The sequence below is a fragment of the Canis aureus genome, chromosome 13, assembly GCF_053574225.1.
Source record: "Canis aureus isolate CA01 chromosome 13, VMU_Caureus_v.1.0, whole genome shotgun sequence".
NCBI classification, from domain to species: domain Eukaryota; kingdom Metazoa; phylum Chordata; class Mammalia; order Carnivora; family Canidae; genus Canis; species Canis aureus.
This window is the reverse complement of record NC_135623.1, coordinates 18,526,216-18,545,811: the sequence shown is the minus strand read 5'-3', so window position 1 is coordinate 18,545,811 and position 19,596 is coordinate 18,526,216. Positions and strand designations below refer to the sequence as shown.

The 19,596-nt window shown below is 38.0% G+C and overlaps 1 protein-coding gene and 1 long non-coding RNA gene across 12 annotated transcripts in view; one reads left to right on the top strand and one right to left on the bottom strand.

Moving 5' to 3' along the window:
* LOC144281984 (BEN domain-containing protein 5) overlaps positions 1-19,596 on the bottom strand; it is a 1,369,676-nt gene that overhangs the window by 485,528 nt on the left and 864,552 nt on the right. The gene's annotated exons all lie outside the window — the stretch shown is intronic.
* On the top strand, positions 245-8,973 carry LOC144281980 (uncharacterized). The gene is made up of 2 exons (XR_013350354.1): positions 245-887; positions 2,035-8,973. It is a non-coding gene; the product is annotated as an uncharacterized LOC144281980 (long non-coding RNA).

Sequence of the window (19,596 nt, the reverse complement as noted above, 5' to 3'; positions counted from 1 at the left end):
CTAACCAGATTGCTACCCTAAGCCTTCCTATTTTGAAATGTGGGGGCTACCCGTTATGAGACAAAGAAATAATGGCCTGGAAGATGCATTGAGAGTGAAAAATCATCTCTTCCTGATATTTCTGTAAGTGGAGTAAGAGAATGAGCAGCTCTGGAGAGGGAAATGGAGAGAATAATGGCCTCCATATCAGTGGTCTTACTTCATTGTTTTATGTAGCAAATATTTGTTCAGTATCATGCACCAAGCATTGTTTGATTAAGAGAAGAGGTAAAGGAATCAGTGGACTAAAAGCCAGAGAACCCAACTGAGATTATTAACTATGAAGCTGAGTTTCAGAGGAAAAACTGGAAAGTTCTGGATAGAGAAGGGAACAATGGAAAACCAAGACCAGACCAGTGCAGACAGGAGGGTATAGGTGATGGTCTACATTTGTGATGCGATTGAACATGCAAGAATGTGAGGCTGTGGGATTAACTAGTCTTGGGGTTCCAGATTTGCATTCAACAAGAATGCCAGTTGAAAGTGGCCTTGAAGTCTCTTACCAGTAGTCAGTGATACTGGTTACAGGCTCTGGCTCACTGAGCTGAGCGCAAGGTGAGCATGTCTTCATACGCTAGTGATTCCTACAGTGATAGGCCCCTCAGGTTATGATGCTTCTGTTCTCAACTCTTCATTTACTAGTATATCCGATCAGGGTCCATGCTTTAAATTCAATCACTCCAGTTTTCTCCAATTCTAGCCAAGTTTAGCAACTTGACTCTGAGAGCCTGCCATCTCCACCAAATTTGATTATGTGCTATCAAGAGAATTCATCTAAGGCCTGCAGCTGTCCCAGCTCCTCTCCTGAGTGGGTCGGATGCCTAACCTGATTTACAGACAGAGTGAAGGTAATGGGCCCTGGGGTAATCATTCAAGGAAGCTGAGATGCTGCTCAGGGCTTAGATTTTCTAGACCCTGCTAAGAATATAAATTAAAATCTATTTGAGAAGAGCTCAGTAGGCCAAATTCATGAGGACTTTCAAGTAACACAAAGAAGAGAGGAAAATAAAGCTGGGACTAAGTAGGAAAAATGTGTCTCTCATTTGTAATGCACTTCTGGTTTTTCTCTTATTTTGCTTATCATGTTTTTACTATGTCTCAGGCATCCTGTTAAATGTTTTATATGCATTATCACTTAAACTTTACAATAAACCCATGAGCCAGGGGTTATTAACATCCGTTTTACATGGACAGGAAAACTGAAGCTCAGAGAGGTAAAAAATTCCCTGAAGTGGCAGGTTTAGTAACCCACAAAGCTTGTATTAGATGCACGCTAGTATAACTCCAAAGTCTGTTGCTCATAACCCTGTGGTACCATGCCACTCTCCTTTTTCCCCTTGTCATCCAGCTCACAGTCTTAGTTCTATTTCCAGAAAAATCTGCTCTCTTGCAAAAGACTCTTGAAATAACTCCCTATCCTTATATTTTGGTTTGGCCCACAAGGCTTCCTGAGATTGCCCTGTGATCTAGTATCATCAGCTATTTCTTCCTCCTTGAACCCGGTATTTTATTCATACTGCGCTACTCACAATTCCCTAACAGAATTTTATGCCTTTCCTCATGTACCTCTATGGAATCTCTCTGTATTTGATATTTTTTTCCACTTAGACTGCCTTCTTTGCCATCTTACCTACTTGGTGAACTTCTACTGGCATAAAGTAGATTGTCAATAAAAGCTAAAATATTTTTAAGTGAACTAATTAGTTAATGGACAAAAGAAGGTATAAATAAATGTTTATCCTTGAATGTACTTCTTCTCTGAATCCTTCTCTGTCCATTCAGCTTTCATTAATTTTTCTCTACTTTGACATAATAATATCAAAATAAGTTTTATAACTTGGTATGTCCCTTAACAGTGAACACCAAAAGTACATGGAGATTTCTTCAAAGAAAGTATTGGCTTTTTGAAGGCAAGAAGAGTGTCTCCTTTTTCCTCTCTCTCTCTCACTAGAAATGGCATAGAAAAGTTAACAATACTTGCTTGTTTTATCATAGGAAAAGAAGACTCATCTCTGAAGATAAATGGTAGACATCATACAGGAGTAGATTTTATCTCAGTATAGAGACCCTTTAGCATTCAACTGAGGAAGAGAAAAAAGGCCCAAGTTACAGGGGAGTGCAAGCATGGGAAGTTTTATGAGATCCCATCAAGGATAAGTTCCTATACTTGATGTTAGGTTAGACAAGGCAGCCTTCTGATTCCATTTAATACAGATCATCAAGATATCAGTGAAAACAATACAATAATGATAAGTTATTATAATCATAATTCCTAATATGTATACATATTATTGACCATGTACATAATTTTAAGTATATTATGAAGTATTAAGTTCTTTAATCCTCACAACTATCCTCTGAAGTTATTCCTATTATCCCAATGATAGGATGAAAATGAAGATAGAGTCAAGAATGATTGTTATTTAAAAAAATTATTTTTAAGATTTTATTTATTTATTTGAGGGACAGTGAGAGCAAAAGACATCACAGAGGGAGAGGAAAAGGGAGAAGCAGACTTGCTGCTGAGCAGGGACTTCGATGTGAGGCTTGATCCCAGAACCCTGAGAACATGACCTGAGCTGAAGGTGGATGCTTAACTGACTGAGCCACTCAGGTGCTCCAAGAATGCTTGTGTTTTTTTTTTTTTTTTAAGATTTTATTTATTCATGAGAGACACACACACACACACACACAGAGAGAGAGAGAGAGAGGCAGAGACACAGGCAGAGGGAGAAGCAGGCTCCATGCAGGGAGTCCAACGTGGGACTGGATCCTGGGCCTCCAGGATCACGCCCTGGACTGAAGGTGGTGCTAAACCGTGAGCCACCCGGGCTGCCCAGAATGCTTGTTCTTAAGAAGAAATTTGTCCATGACTCCCCAGAAAATGTCGTAAAGGAACCAGTTCAACAATGATCCTGCCAGAGATGCAGAGATTCAAGACCTGGAGTGTGTGCTTTCGGGACTTAGAAAACTAAAGGCTGATCCAGCTCTTGGAACAAAGCATCATCTTGGGTCCATCTTGACGACTGAAGAGGGCCTCCACATGTGTGAGGCGACCCTGTAACTCACATCCTCAAATCTAGTCAGGCATGCACATATGAGCAAAGCACACACACACACATTCACACACATGCATGTACATACTGAACAAATTCACAGTCATACTATATACTTCTCTATTATAGCCTCTTTTTCATTATATCAATTTGAAAAATATTTTCTCCACCATTAGATTGAGCACCCCATTGTCCCCCCTTGAAGGCAGAACCAATAGATTGTTCATCTCTGGTTGATAAGCATTTTCAAAGCTTTGCATAAGCTTTGAAAATGCTTATCAATTGGGTAAATGAATATATTTGTGAGTGAACTTTAAGGTATTAACAAATTTCAGCTATACCAACAGATAAATATTGTGCTCTCTCCATGTGAAACTGAGTCATGCCCTGAATACATTAGGTCTCAAAAACCTTCATGCCTTTTAAAATGGTTTTCCTTCTTTCTGCAATTGCTGTTCTCATACGTTTCTACATAGTATACCTCTATGTAGAGAAGCGAAATCCAGCTCAAATGACATTTCCTCTTTGAAAGCTTTGTCAGCAACTCCATGAACTAATTTCTCTAAATACTAATTGCAGAAATTGGTGTATTTCTGTTTCATCTCAAAATCCATAGCACTTAGCATAGTGCTTGGCCCTGAAGAGAAGCTCAAAGCATATCTGCTGAATGAATGAGTGAGTGCATTTAGGACTGACTGAATGAATGAATGATTCCTTCTCAGTTACCATCCTCTGTGATTTCTCTCCAAACTATCAGTCAAATTCCGGTGCATCATTTTGGAGATTAGTAGAATACAGAGGAAGCGAAGGAGCCCAGGGCCTAATGGACTACATCAGCCTCTCTAAAACAATAGCATTTCCTGCCCTCCTCCAGAACCCTGAAAGACTGGAGCCCCAATTTTCTCTTTAGTCTAGCAAAAAATATGGATATGGATAGCTGAGTTCTGATCCCACATTCTTCCTAGACACTAGACACAATTTTTTTCTTCATATTGGCAGAAAGGAAAAATAACAAAGAATTTTTTCATATTGTGAATTCTAAAAGAGGTATGCAGAATGAAGTCACTCAAATACTTCCAAAGGGCACAACATATATTAAACACCACCTGTAAACCAATAATTTGCCACCTATTTGATGTACCTATTACCTGACTGATGAACACATATTCTCCCCACCACACAAGGCTGTGCTCACTGACATTCAGCCAACAACTGCAATTGCACAGTCTCTTCATTCTCCTTCTTCACTGCTCCAGGGGTGGGAAGTAATCTGGCATTCAGTTTTCCGGGTATATTTCAAATTAACCTAAGACTTCATCCCTCTTCCTTTCATAAGGGCAGCTGAATCTCCGGTTTGCCATCCATGCTAACATGTGGCCTTTAGTCTACATTTAGCTGGAAAAACCTTGACCACCACCTGGCTTGAGCCAGTTCGCCCCTCCTTTTCTTCTCTGCAGTCTGGCACAGCCAGGCAGCTGGCATAGATGCCCACATGATAAATCCACCCTCCCTAGGCAAACAGGAGCCACTCCTAATTCCAATCCCTATCTTCCCCCAAATAATTATAATGGTGCTCCTGTCACCAGCATATCTATTCTTATCTTTCTCCACACTTTGTCACAGCTAATCTCCTGGTGAGTCACAGGGAGGGAGGGGGAGAGGGAGGGAGTGCTTAGATACAGGCAACACATTTTTACAGCCGGTGTCTAATCAGATTACCATCTTATCAGAGGCTGATGGGCACTAGTGGTGGGAGAAGAGACAGAGCTACATATTGCCAGCTGAGTTTTTGATAACAAAAAGACACTGTGCGATTCTTGAATTAACCTTTCTGTCCTACACACTCTATTGTTTATTTTTTCATAGTTCATTTTATATGTAGGGTATTTATTTATTTATTTATTTATTTATTTATTTATTTATTTATTTATCTGTCTATGCCTTCTGGAGGACACCCACACACTGTGGCAGCAGCTGCTTCTATTAATTCCAAGCCATTAAAAAAAATTAAAATTAAACCCAATTACTTTGGTTTAGAACCGGGGAAGAGCGGAGACTGTTTATTCCCTCCGGTCATGGACAGCAGCAGCCCTCCTACCCAGGGGAGGCTGCGGGCAGAGTGCAGATGCAGCCAGAGGCTCCAGGGACAGGTTCCCTGTGCAATGAGAGGCTCCAGGTCATGTATTCTATCTTCTGCATTCCAGATTCCTGAGAGGAAGCAAGAAGAAGACACTGGACAAGATACTAGGATTGCTATAGCTCTTGGGAAGGACGTGTCCCATATCTCTCTTATGGCTGTTGTGACGCTTAGGTGTAAAAGACTCAACCTCTAAAACTACCATTTGCTGGGATATAGGATGTGTATGAGGCAGTATCAGAATCCTGGGTGCCTTGGGATGGGGTTAATAGGCTACAGCTGCAATGGTTCATGTTGACCTTGAAGTTTTGTATCAAGGTTACTTTGTTGCTGTATCTGGGCAGAAATACCATAAGGGTTCCTGGTGTAAGGTCACTAGATTAGCCTCTCCTTGTAACTCCCCTTGCATAGTGCCTGGTGTATAGAAGGCACTCAATAAGTATTTTGTGTCTTTTTAAAAAATATTTTATTTATTTATTCACAAGAGACACACAGAGAGAGGCAGAGACAAAGGCAGAGGGAGAAGCAAACTCCCTGCAGGGACCCCAATGTGGGACTTGATCCCAGGACCCCAGGGTCACGACCTGGGCCAAAGGCAGATGCTCAACTAGAGACCCACCCAGGCACCCCTCAATAAGTATTTTCAAAAAATGAATAAATAAGTTAGGCAGGGTTGGGCTTTTATTAAAAGAACTCTGTTCACTTTCAGCTATGGATGCCTTTTAGAAATGTAGTCACATTACAACAGAAAGAATGCAGGCTTGGGCACTATTCTATTTCCATTACTTATCAGGCCGGTAGCCTTGCCTCTGGGTTTCCACATCTATAAGATGAAAATAATATCTAGCTCATGGATTTGTTTTGAAGATTAGAGATGAGATTTGTACCTGATATGTAATGGTAACTGATTATCTCTATGCTCTGTTCAAAGGGTAGTTGGCATCAGACTATCTCTTGGTTCAGAATAATGAATTCTGGGCAGCCCGTGGGATTTGGCGCCTCCTTCACCCCAGGGCCTGATGCTGGAGACCTGGGTTTGAGTCCCACATCAGGCTCCCTGCATGAAGCCTGCTTTTCTCCCTCTGCCTGTGTGTCTCTGCCTCTCTCTCTCTCTGTCTCTCATGAATAAATAAATAGATAAATAAATAAATAAATAAATAAATAAATAAATAAATAAATAAATAAAATCTTAAAAAAAAAAAGAACAATGAATTCCAAGTTCACACTAAGTGTGCTTAGGGTATGAAATGGGCAGAACAGAAGAGGGAGGGGACAAAGGAATGAATGAAAAGGGATAGGGAACCATTTAAGCATATGGTTAAGAAAGAAAATCAGGGATAACCCTGTTTTCTCTTCCTGACCTTTCCCATACCCATTATAGCCAACACTTCTCTTTTAAAGAGGTAAGCTGTCTAATAAAACTACATGCGTCTGTATGGATACAAGAAGGCATGTCACAAATGGTGGTGGGAGAAGTAGTCAAAGGTGTTGTCCCTGCTCGCAGCTTGAGGTACCAGCCAACTATTCCCATGCAGAAATCTGCCAGATGCATGGAAACTTCAGGTCACTAGTTGGGGGGATTGATAGGACATGTGGAAAATTACAGGTTAGGGGAATGTGAACTATGTTTAGGAAAGAGAGACTGACCAGTGTTTCTCATAGAGAATAATCTAATAGCTTTTGGCATCATGTGGTGTAAACCTAAAATTATTTTATATTTTGGTTACTCTTTAAAAAACTTTACAGTAACCCTTTCACCAGCAATGAGCTCAAAAATACAAAAATGTATGTTTTAAGAAATTTGAATACTAACTTTTCATTTCTCATGAAATTTAGTAATGACACGTAACTTGTATAAAATGTTTGTTGGTATTTATGATCCACTGTAGGGGGATGTACTGATAACATGACCACATAAAAACCAGAAAACATAAATCTGCTGAAGAAACGTCAGCATCTACTTGATTTAACAGTTACTTTAAGAAAACTTATGCCCAAAGACTATAATTTACAAATGTAAAAGCAGAAGCATAGAAGAAAAATGATTGAAATTACTTTAGAAGAACAATGTACTATAAATGAAAATCCACACTTCAGAGTGATGTGTAGTATCACTTTTATTTAGAGTACATGACTGTTTTTCTGAAATAATTTCAATCATTTTTAATTCCAACTTTTCTTGAATATAAAGTGGTAGCTATTAATGTCTTTTCACTATTAGCAGAACTAAAACCAGCAGTTTTAGGTCAGTGTCATCAGACTTTTCAAACGGAAAATAATTTAACTTAATTTCAATGTAATTTAATTATTTTCAGTCAATTCATGGAATCAAAGTAAAGTTTTTCTAAATTCATTCTATTGAAGGTAAAATACTGTCTTAGTGGTAATGTTATTGCTAATTCAGTAAAATAAAAAGCTCCACTTTAAAGATAACTTACTTATTTTTTGCTACAATAATATGAATATAAAATTTGGTAAAAGCAATATACCTGTTAAATCAACAAAGGAGTAGAAATTTATTTTGAATTGGTTTGCGGTATCCATATAAATCATAATTGCATACAGACAAGCATTTATTTTCTACCTTCAAAATAGGAATTATAGTTCTCAAAATCTACACAAAGTAAGTGAACAAAACAGTTTTTATGAAGCTAAAAGTAAATCACAAAAACACAAAATTTTTGTGTTTTGGGGGAGCAGACCATGCTTATTCTCTTTACTGTCTGCTATCAATAGGATTTTAGAGATTTTGAGCCTTTAATAAGCTGCTTTATTAATCAACATTGATTTTGCTTTTTTGTTGTTGTTGTTAATGAGACCCTTAAATTTTGTTAATGAGGCCTCTAAATGAGAACAGAATTTTGGTTGCATTTTGTTAAAAATCAATTGGAAATTTTTAATCAAATATTCAACAAACGAAGCACCAAAGTATTACAGCTTTTAAAGCTTTTATCAAATTGCAATTATTGAGAACAAAGCTTGCAAACAAGACGACATGACATTTATCTCTACAAAAGCATGGGAGGAATTGCACAAATTAAATGATGAAAGCACAACTGGAGCACAAGATTGAATTTTGAAATTCAATGATTACACTTTGGGATAACTCACTTTAGGAGGAGAATTTTATGATGAAGCTCCTATTTTTAATTGGATATTTATACAATATATTGTGCCCGAGTAGGATGAAATCAAGAAGGCCTACAATTTTGCAGCATCTACATTTGGTGAAAACTTTTAGAGTCAAGAAGTATCTTGTTTGACAAAAGTTGTTTTATAAGAAAAAAAAAATTAACCCAAGAAAATGTCTTTGAAGGGAGTAAACAAGAGAGTAACTATGAAAATATCTGGACTAAAATATTTATATGTTTCAATATTAAAAATTTTACAATTGAAAATGTCCTTTATTTAGGAGAACTTGCTTTAAGTTTACCAGGTACCTCAGTACCTATAGAGATAATGTCTTTTATTTAAGGATATTATGATCTAAAAGAAAAATTAGTTGAATGTGTCAACAATTTTGAACTTATTAACCATAAAATACAATTTTGAAGAAGACTCAAGGCAATGTCATAAAAAATAAAAATAATAAAACCTTATCATATAAAAAATATTCTTCATAAAAATAACAATGACATAATATTAGATACAGATGTAGCTAAGAAACTGGTTGAAGCATGTGAATGTGTGCTGAAAGTAACTGAATTGATCTAAAGAGAATAAACAGAAGTTTTTTAAAAATGTTGCTTTATTTTACTTATTTTTTACTTAGAACAAATTTTGACTTAAAAAATAATTATTTTGTAAGTCCAATGTAATAAAACATTTGATAGTCAATACACAAATGTTTCAAAATACATACAAAACTTTATTTTTAATTTTCCTATTCACTTTCAGTTGGGATGATAAATTTACATGGTCCTATCCATCTGGCAACCTGATTGCTGTTCCTTTATTATTATTATTTTTTTCTGATTGCTGTTCTTGAACGTCTTAAGGTTACCTAGAATTCAACTTGATTAAAATCAATCTCCTGACGTTCTCCATACCTACCCTTCTGAAAGTGCTCCCAAATCAGTAAATAGCCCCACTATCTCCATCCATCCAACTGGACAAGACAGGAACCTCAAAGGCCACCTTGATGTCTTCCTCTTTTTCACTTTTTTCCTTCCTTTTTCTATTCAATAAATTTTGTCTATGAGCTTCCCAAGTTGTGCTCTTCTAGATGGTAAGGAAGCAGAAGTAAAAAAAAAGCAATTCCATACTTTCACAGAACTTAAAGTATAGTGAGAAAGAGAAATAAATCAATACATAATATAGTGTAAGATAATGATAAGTGTAATGAATACAAATAAGGCAAGGTAAAGGCACAGAGGATGATAGAGGGGGCTATTCTAGTTAGGGTGGTCAGAGAGGTAACCATTTAGTAGAAACTGAATGGTATGAGGAAATAATCCATCTACCTATCATCTATCTATCATCTATCTATCTATCTATCTATCTATCTATCTATCTATCTATTGTCTATCTATCTATCTATCTATCTATCTATCTATCTATCTATCTATCTATCATCTATCTCCATCTATCTGTCTATCTACCTATCTATCTATCTATCCATCCGAGAAAACAGTGGTCTAGAGGTAAAAGCAAGCACAAATGTCCAGGGCAGGAATAAGCTTGGTATGTCTCTAGAACAGCAGGAAGGTCAGTGGGATCGAACAGAAACAAATGAGAAGGTGATTGGTACACAATGAATTAGGGAGGGAAGGGTCCAGATTACATGGCCTTGCAGGCCTTGGTAAGAGTTTTGTATGAGAAGCCACTATAGGGTAGACATACCAAGAGTGATGAAATGATTGGATTTACATTTTCAAAGGAGGTCCTGAGGAGAGAAGTAATCAGTAGTGGGAAAGAGGGAGGTGAAAGCCAGGGATGAGTTCGGTAGCTATTGCAGTGGTCCAAGAAGAAATAATGATGGGTTTGGGTTAGGATAAAACCTGTAGAGTTGGTAAGAAGTTGCAGGATATGGAATCTATTTTGAAGGTAAAGACTTTAGGATTTGAGGATAAGCTGAATATGAAATGTGAAAGTAAGAGAAAAGTCAATAATGACATTAAGGTTTTGGCTTGATATCATTTACTGAAGTTGTTACATTCCCCATCTCATTAAGGTCTTTAAATTTTATCTTTAGAAGATTTCTCCAAACTGTCCACTTGTCTCTATTTCCATGTTTTTGATAGTTTGAGTAAAGAGTCCCCTACTCTGCCCAGCTTTCTTTTTCTCACTCTTCTCCTCTCCACATAGTTTTTTTTCACAGCTTAATTGGCTCATGCCATTTCCTGGATTAAAACTCTTACACAATTTCCAATTGCGTTGGACTGGAAATCCAAATTCTTTTTTTTTTTTTTTTTTGAGATTTTATTTATTTATTTGAGAGAGAGAGTGTGCACACAAGCAACGGGAGCAGTAGGCAGAGGGAGAGGGAGAGTCTGATGGCAGGGAGTTTGATGTGGGGCTCAATCCCAGGACCTTGGGATCATGACCTGGGCTGAAGGCAGATCCCTGACTGAGCCACTCAGGCATCCTGGAAATCCAAATTCTTTAGCAAGACTTTTTTACTTCCTCAGATGAACCAAGTTCATTGTCTATATCCTGACCTTTAAATACGTTTCCCTGTATCTATCCTGTTCTCCATAGTAACTCCTTCCCTTGCCTAGCTGGCTTCTATCCTTCACTTTTATTTTAGTTCAGATATTATCTTTTCTATAGCCCCCTAAATTAGACTCTCCTGTCAGTCTCCCTTGGAACAACTAGATCCTTTTCCTCAAAGCACTGCTTCAATTTATAATTATATATGTGTTTGCATTTGTTTACTTACAGTTTACAATTCTAACTAGGTTGTAGTTTCTATGTGGGTAGGGACAACATCTGTTTTTTGCTCACCAGTGAATAACCTAACATCTGACAGAGTACCTGACACATGGTAGACTTGTAGTAGATATTCATTAATTGAATGGAGTACATACGTATGGGTGGAGGGGGACAATGACACAGAGGGAAGGCAGGGAGGCTGATTATTAGTGGGCTGTGTGGACAAGGAGTTCTAAACCCACAGTTTGCTAGTGGGATCCCCCCAGAGCTAGGTAGAGGTGGGTATTGTTGTGGAGGGGCTTCTAAGCTGCTCCAGGATTTAAATTTTACTGGACTTCACATAGTGTTTCTCTCAGAGAAAAGACAAAGGCATTAATCATCTAGGCAAAGGCTTCTTCTCTTTTCCTGTCTCACATAATGTACCCTGATTTGTTTCTGAATTTCTCATGTTTCTCCTTCCACAACCATCAGATCAGAGCTTTTAAGCCAGAATGTTCACTCTTATCCAGCTATCATGTGAGGAATCACTGTGAGGCCTTCCAGAAGGTAAAAGTAGAACTCAGCCTGCTCTATTAATAGGAGTCTCTCATCAAATGCCCCCCCCCAGGACAGAGCAGTTACAGGCTGTCCCTCTGTACTCACTGAGTGGTGCACTGTAGGCTAGCCATGACCAAGGTAGGAGGTACAGGGCTTAGCAGAAGACAAAGAAATGTAGAGAAGCAGGCCCATCTGGGGTATTTCTGATTCATTACCTAACCTCAAATCCTAGCACAGGGAGTACCTGTTCACTAAATAAAATTAACTGAGACCCAACAGAAAGGTTCCAAGTGCAGGGCAATAGGGCATGAGAGATAATGATGTTGGAGCCAAGACTGAGTCAGCAGGGAAGGAAATAGACTGTCAAGGAAAAATCAAGGAGGGGCAGAGGCATGGATAGCAAGTGACTTCCAGTTTTCCAAGGCAAAAAGTACAATCACAGTCCTAAGTGGATGAAAATGTGATCAGAATGAGTGCAAAGAAGGAGAGTAGGATTACTTCAGAGATGATGTATGTGCAAGGTTTCAGGCCAGGTTACATCAAAGGTATTCTTTCCTATTATGACAAAGGGAAGGAGGAGTAAGACCTACCCTACCATGAATGAAAGACCAGCATGAATACATGGGGAATGGAATGGACATCTTGAGGATATATCCTTTAGGGTGTCAGTCTCCTGTGGGGGAGGAAGCCGGATTATTGCTCCATGTGAAAAGTGTAGATGCATAAGGCATAATAGGCTGGAAGGGGTGGGATTTGAGTTGAGGAGGCAAAGCACTGATTGAGAAACAATGACTGAGATATGACACAGCTTTGGGAAGGTCTGATACAGAGAAAGGCAGTGTTCTGTAAGTGTGCCAGGGGAATTATTGACATCATGTGACAGTTGCCAAGACCCAATAAGGATGGATTCAGCAACATGCATCAGGCTGTCAGGGTCAGAACAAGTGCCGGGTCAGGAATGGAGGCTAACACAGGAATCAGAGGGAGAGACAAAGATCCATCATACTGGCTAACAGGCTGAGTTAGGTCAGGCCTTAGTCATAATTCCGAGAAAAAGTCCTGGGAATGAAGGAACTTTCAACTTCTTGCCAGTGGCACTTACGGCTATCTGCAGAACAGGACTGAACCCCTACATGGCTGGGACTAAGTCTACAGGTGAGCTAAGTTGTCAAACCATAGGAGTCTACTAACAAGTACCTAACTATGTCTAGTCTACTATGTCTATAGTTGCTTATCTTTGGTCTCATCTCTGGAGATGATTCTGTCCCCCATCCCTAGTCATGCCACTGTGTTCCCTTATACTACCCTATGATACCATGCGTCATATTTCATTATAGTTTAACATTGTTCTTCCTTATTAATTAGAGTGAGGCCATGTCTCTATCTGCATATCATAAAGTTAAAGAAATTCATTGAATGAATGAGTGAGTGAATGAGAGTATGTAAGTCAGGGAGTAAAAGATGAGGTCGAAAAGACAAATAGTGACCAGATCATATGGTGCTTTGTAAGCCATGTTGTGGAGTAAAGACTGATCCTAAAAGAAGTGAAGAGTCACTAATGGATTTTTATTTATTCAGATCCTTTCTCTTTTCTTTTTGATATGTCTGGCTATGGGTTTATCAAACTTACTAATTTTTTCAAAGAACCAGTCCCTAGTTTTGTTGATCTGTTCTACTATTCTTTTGGTTTCCATTTCATTGATTTCTGCCCTAATCTTTATTATTTCTCTTCTCCTGCTGAATTTAGGCTTTATTTGCTGTTCTTTCTCCAGCTCCTGTAGGTATAAAGTTAGGTTGTATATTTAAGACTTTTCTGGTTTCTTGAGAAAGGCTTACGTTACTATATATGTCCCTCCTAGGACTGTCTTTGCTACATCCCAGAGGTTCTGAAGAGTTATGTTTTCATTTTCACTTGTTTCCATTACCTTTTAATTTTATTTTTATTTAATTAAAAAATTTTAAATTTAAATTAATTTAAATTCAATTTGCCAACATATAGTATAACACCCAGTGCTCAGTCCATCAAGTGCCCTCCTCAGTGCCTGTCACCCAGTCTTCCCATCCCTCCACACCCTCCCCTTCTGCAACCGTTTGTTTGTTTCCCAGAGTTAGGAGTCTCTCATGGTTTGTCTTCCTCTCTAATTTTTCCCCACTCAGTTTCCCTCCTTTCCTTATAGTCCCTTTCACTATTTCTTATATTCTGCATATGAATGAATCCCATATGATGATTGTCCTTCTCCAATTGATTTATTTTACTCAGCATATACCCTCCAGTTCCATTAATTTTTTAAATTCTTCTTTAATTTTCTGGTTGACCCATTCATTCTTGAGTAGGATGCTCTTTAACCTCCATATATTTGTGTTCCTTCCAAATTTTCTCTTGTGATTGAGTTCAAATTTTAAAGCATTGTGGTCTGAAAATATGCAGAAAATAATTCCAATCTTTTGGTACTGGTTGAGACCTGATTTGTAACCCAGTATGTGATCTATTTTGGAGAAAGTCCCATGTGCACTTGAGAAGAGTGTGTATTCTTCTGCTTTAGGATAAAATGCTCTGAATGTATCTGTGAAATCCATCTGGTCCAGGGTCTCATTCAAAATCCTTGTTTCCTTGTTGATCTGCTTAGATGATCTTTCCATTGCTGTGAATGGGGTGTTTAAGTCCCCTATTATTACTGTATTAGTATCAATATATTTCTTTAATTTTGTTATTAATTGGTTTATATAACTGGCTGTTCCCAAGTTAGGGGAATAAATATTTACTATTGTTAGATCTTCTTGTTGGATAGACCCTTTTTATTTTAAATTTTTTCAGTTACCCCCTATTCTCAAAGGCCATTAGCTCCTAAGTGGGCACTTGCTATGTTCCATTAGATCATGCCTTCACAAACTGGTTAAAATGCTGACTCATAAAAACATCTCTGGCATTTTGGTCTTCATCACATGAAAGACAATGTCTAAGTCAATTTCTCAATATCCATCATCTGCCTGGGAACAGTACAGACTCCTTTCTATACCATTGATCTTCACAGCTAAAAAAACTTATGTGAAAGAGCTTTCATACTTCAGTACACTTATTAATCTTAGAAGCTCTGAATTCATGTATTTCATAACCTCCTACTTTTCAGGGTTATTATGTTAATTAAAATTATAAAATGGACTCAATAAAGAGCTTTTGGTAATTGAAGTGAGTAAATGAACTTTGTAAGTCTTCTTCCTGAAATTTAAGAATGAGGAGCATAGCATAAGGGGCAAATAACTTTATATTTTATTCCATCAGGAAATACATAATTGTTCTTTGAAAGCCTTTCTTTGTAATCTATCTGGGAGGTGTATAAACTCTTCATACTGATACAACTATACACTTTTATAGAAAGATAGAACTTTAAGGATTATCTAGTCCAATGTCTTTGAAGCATTTTTTTTTTAGTTTCTTCTAAAGTATTTCTTAAAAAGAAAGCTAGCAAAGAAGCACAATATATAAAAACCAAGAAAACATAAACAGAATTCAGATGGCAAAAAATAAAGCAAAGAGGAGGTTGGGTTTGATCTGATTCAATCTTTTCATTTTACACATGAAGCCTGGAGAGGTAAAGGACTGGCCCAAAGCCATATTGAAGGTTAGAGACAGAGCTGAGAACTACTCTTACAGTTGTATTTGTGTTGTGTTTATGAGGCACAGTTCTTAATGCTGAGGATAAATTAGTGTATAAAACAAAGTTCCCATTTTTATGAGAGAGAACAAATAGACAAAAAACTGTGTGTGTGTGTGTGTGTGTGTGTGTGTGAGCAATGACCAGTGCTATGAAGAAAAAAAGGCAGCCCAAGGGAAGAAAAAGTAAGGTAGGAAAGTAATAAGTTTGTTATAAGAGTTGTCAAGGAAGGCGTTTCTGGTGAGGTAACATCTAAATAAAGTGAAGGAGTCAATCCAGTGAATTTCTAGGGGAAATTAATTAATTAATTAATTAATTTATTTATTTATTTATTATTTATTTATTTATTCTCTTTTACCTTCAATTTTCTGATTTTTAAAATGGGGATAATATTATTTTTCTTGAGAAGTTGTTCAAAGGATCTACTAAAACCATACATGTAGAGCTCCTGACATACACTGGTGGTCCATAGTTGGGAGCTATCAGAACTAATTTACTCAAATTTCTTTGAATGAGGCATTCATGTCATAGTTGGCATTAGCAAATTTTGGCTGTTTGGCATCTATTTCCATATATTATTTCCTATACTTAATTATTTCCTATACTTAAATGACTCCATCATTCCATAGTTTGTTGGAGTCACAAGAAAAGGCCTTGCTGTTCCATAACCAAAGCACATTACCCTGTCTGTGTTAATCAGATATGACCTCCATAGAATATGTATTTTGTTTTTAAGATTTTATTTATATGAGACAGAGAGAGAGAGGGAGGGAGAGAGAATATGAGCACATAAGCAGGGGGAGTGGCAGGCAGAGGAAAAGGGAGAAGCAGACTACTGGCAGACCAGGAAACAAGATAAAGAGCTTAATCCCAGGACCCTGGGATCATGACCTGAGCCGAAAGCAGATGCTTAACTAACTGAGCTACCCAGGCCCCCCCAGAGTCTGTATTTTGAATATAGAAAAGATAATAAAAAGCTTGGTGTTCCTTCATGTCCTGACCAGATTTTCCACTCCAAGGCCACGTTTGTAGCTTCTTCACCCTTGTGTTAAAACTCTTCTCTTCCTGTTCACCCTAAGTCCATGTCTCTTTCCAACCCTCAATGATTCTGTAAGTCCCCAATATCCTGCAAATACATTTCCTTTTGTCTGAGTTAAACAGAATAGATTTCTATTCTTAGCAACTAAGGAAACTATATACATTTATATATAACCAATTTAACTTGAGACAATGAAAACAGTACCAACCTAAGTCACATTTGCCTTCTAGATAATTAGAATTATGCTGTTGAACAATAATGTTGATAAAGAAATCTTGAATTACGTATATGGTCTTTGCCAACTCATTTGCCTCTCTGAAAAGCAATTTCTCCAACTAAAAAACAAGAAGATTAAATTAAAAACCAAACAAAACAAGATGAAACTAACTGATCCTCTAAGGGTCTTTACAGAATTGACATTCTAGGATTCCAAAGACTATGAGGTTATGATTCCAAGAATTTCATTATAATGTTATTAGTTTTATAAGATGTTTTCAAAGCTTGAAACAAAGACCAGTAAAAAAAATTTTCAGATCATATGATAGCCTCAATTCACACTATATAAAGAACTGCCTATCTCAATTCTACATAGGGTAGCTCAGACATTTGACTGCTTCCTGTGTTGAATAATAAATAAGAATGTGGTAGGGGAGATACGGTGTGTCCACTGAAAGATGTCATTTAAGATCACATAGCTAATCAGTGTCAGTTAGTCACGGCTTCAACTCCAGTAATGTGGACTTTCATAGGAGAGATAGGTAGGGTGTTCAGGGAAGGATTCTTCAAGAAGGTGGCTTCAGGGTAAATCTTGACAGTGGGATAAAATGGGGTCATTTAATTGGGAGGAAAGATTTCTTGGAGGGAGTATATAAGAAAAGGATCATAGATGAGAAAGTACAAGATGTATTCAAAAGGAACTGGGCATGTAGCTGAAACATAGGTTTTATGTGGGAATCATTGGTGAGGAGTCTGAAGAGAAGCCTAAACCCAAATGTAGGGAATGGGATAGAGTCTGAATGTCAGGCTGAGGAATATCACCAAGGAAACAAATCATACATATGCTCCACTTTCTCCAAGTAATCTTTCCTGCTTCACATCTGCATCCTCCACCTTGTCTATGATAATGCCAAAGGAGGGACAAGATCCATATAATGTGGATCACAGACTTTGGAGAAGTCTTAGCTAAAAGGGAACAACAAATGGGTGGATTACATTTGCAGGCAGGACTACTGAATAGCTGCCAGCTTCTTATCAAAAGCTTTACCAGTCTAATCCTTTTTGAGAGAGTTCTAGGGATATCTTGAACTAGGTCTGGAATTTGGGGAAGGCATGAGAAAGGGGTGGTAAGTATGGAAAGAAGAGGGCTGTGACAGGAGAGTGGTTAGAAAGGCTAGGCCTTCTCCCCGAGCTGGTCTTCCGTCTTGAAACATAACATTGAGAAAGTGTTCTGCAAGCTGACAAGTTATTGCAAAAGGGAAGAAAAGAAGAGAAAAAATAAATTCTGTGAACTGAAGACAAAGGTGATGAGATCAAGAGGCAAATGCAAGGAGAAAGGTCTTAAAGGAAGATTTATTAGAGAGCATGGCTTGCTTCAGTCCCAGAGGCAGGAATGATTTGGAAAATAAATTCAGCAATGTTTCCTGTCCTTTTGGGCTCAGACCTTACAGAAAGTGATATTTCTCAAAAATGAGTCCCAGTCTACCCCAGGGCTTCCAGCTTGCTCAAGATAGATTCCCAGCATTGTGAATGCATATTTATAGGAATGAGGGTGAAAAGAATAGCAACTTCATTCTTTCTGGATTAGTTTTGGTCAGCAATTGCATCTCTATTTACTTGAAAATCAGTCAGACTGTAGCTGTACCAGTATCCCGGTCACTGGAAGCAGCAAAGCCTCAGCTGATCAAAAGTGCATCTGAATGCTGAACAGCTCAAAGATGCAGACTGCAGAAAAGGGAACTGCAGCCCTGCCTATGAGGTTAGTACACCCCTCCTGGCTACCTCTAACTTCAAAATTCAGTTAATTTCCTCAGTTAAAGCAGATCTGTATAGATAATGCAAAACTCAAACATACATTCAGTACCTACTCCATGTAAGCATTTTTCTAAGTACTAGAGATTTAAAGAAAAATAAGACACAATCCTGTCCCCTTACACCAAGAAATTCAGTCTTTCAAGAGATACAAGCACCCTGGCCAATGGTAAGAAGTGTTCTGAATGCTGCAATAGAGATGTGTGCCTGTGTAATCGGAGCACAGAGAAATTATGTGTGATGTGGTGGATGGACGATTAACTCGCCAGGAGATAAAGGGGTAATAAAGGAATTTCTAAGCAAAGAAAAAAGCATAGGGAGATAGAGCTGGATTTGGCATACAATTTAAGGGAACAGATATTTAATACCAGATTTTTTTTTACATGTCTGCTTAAAAACTCCTAGAGCCTTTCCACTGTACAAAAAAGTGGGGAGATAAACTCATCATGATATACCCTCCACCTATTTCATCTTGTACTCTTTTTTCTTCCTCTTCTAGTCCTGCAGGCCTTCTCTCTGTTCTTCAAATACATCAAGTTCAGCCCTATCCCAGGGTCTTTTCATTTGCTCTTCCCTCAACTCCTTCTTGTCTTTCATATCTCATTCCAGATGCCACCCCCACAAGGCGTTTTCCCCAGCTACTTAATTTAAATTAGACTAACTACAGTCACTCTCTTTCATCTCCCTGTTTCATTTTCCTCATAGCACTTGTCACCATACGAAATTTTGTTTCCTACCACTGAAATATGAGCTCCTTGATGACGGGCACTCCATGTCTATATCTGTATCTTCTGTGCTTAGAAGTTCCTGGTACAATGATTGAACAGATTAACTCAATGGTGATAAGAACCTTGCATCAATATGGAGGGCACCAGGCCTTCACTGGGTGTCCTGTATACTGATGCAAGGTTCTTATTCACCAAGCACTTGGTATTTTCTGTGTGCTGGGTCCATGCTGAGCCAATTATCTTATTTAACACTCACATCATTTTCTTAATGATGAAATATTTGAGAGAGGGGAATTTAATAATACATCAGTGCCATATTGCTCCTAAAGAGAACTAGAATTTGAACCCAGTCTATCTGACTCCCAAATCGACAATTTAACAATCAGTGAAAAGGGGTGATTGGGCTGCAATTGCTCTTAAGCTACCTCAGAAGCTTGGCATTTGAGGGAACTTCTACAAATGTATGATTATACAGGAGTGTATCATCCTGGAAGGGATGTCTTTG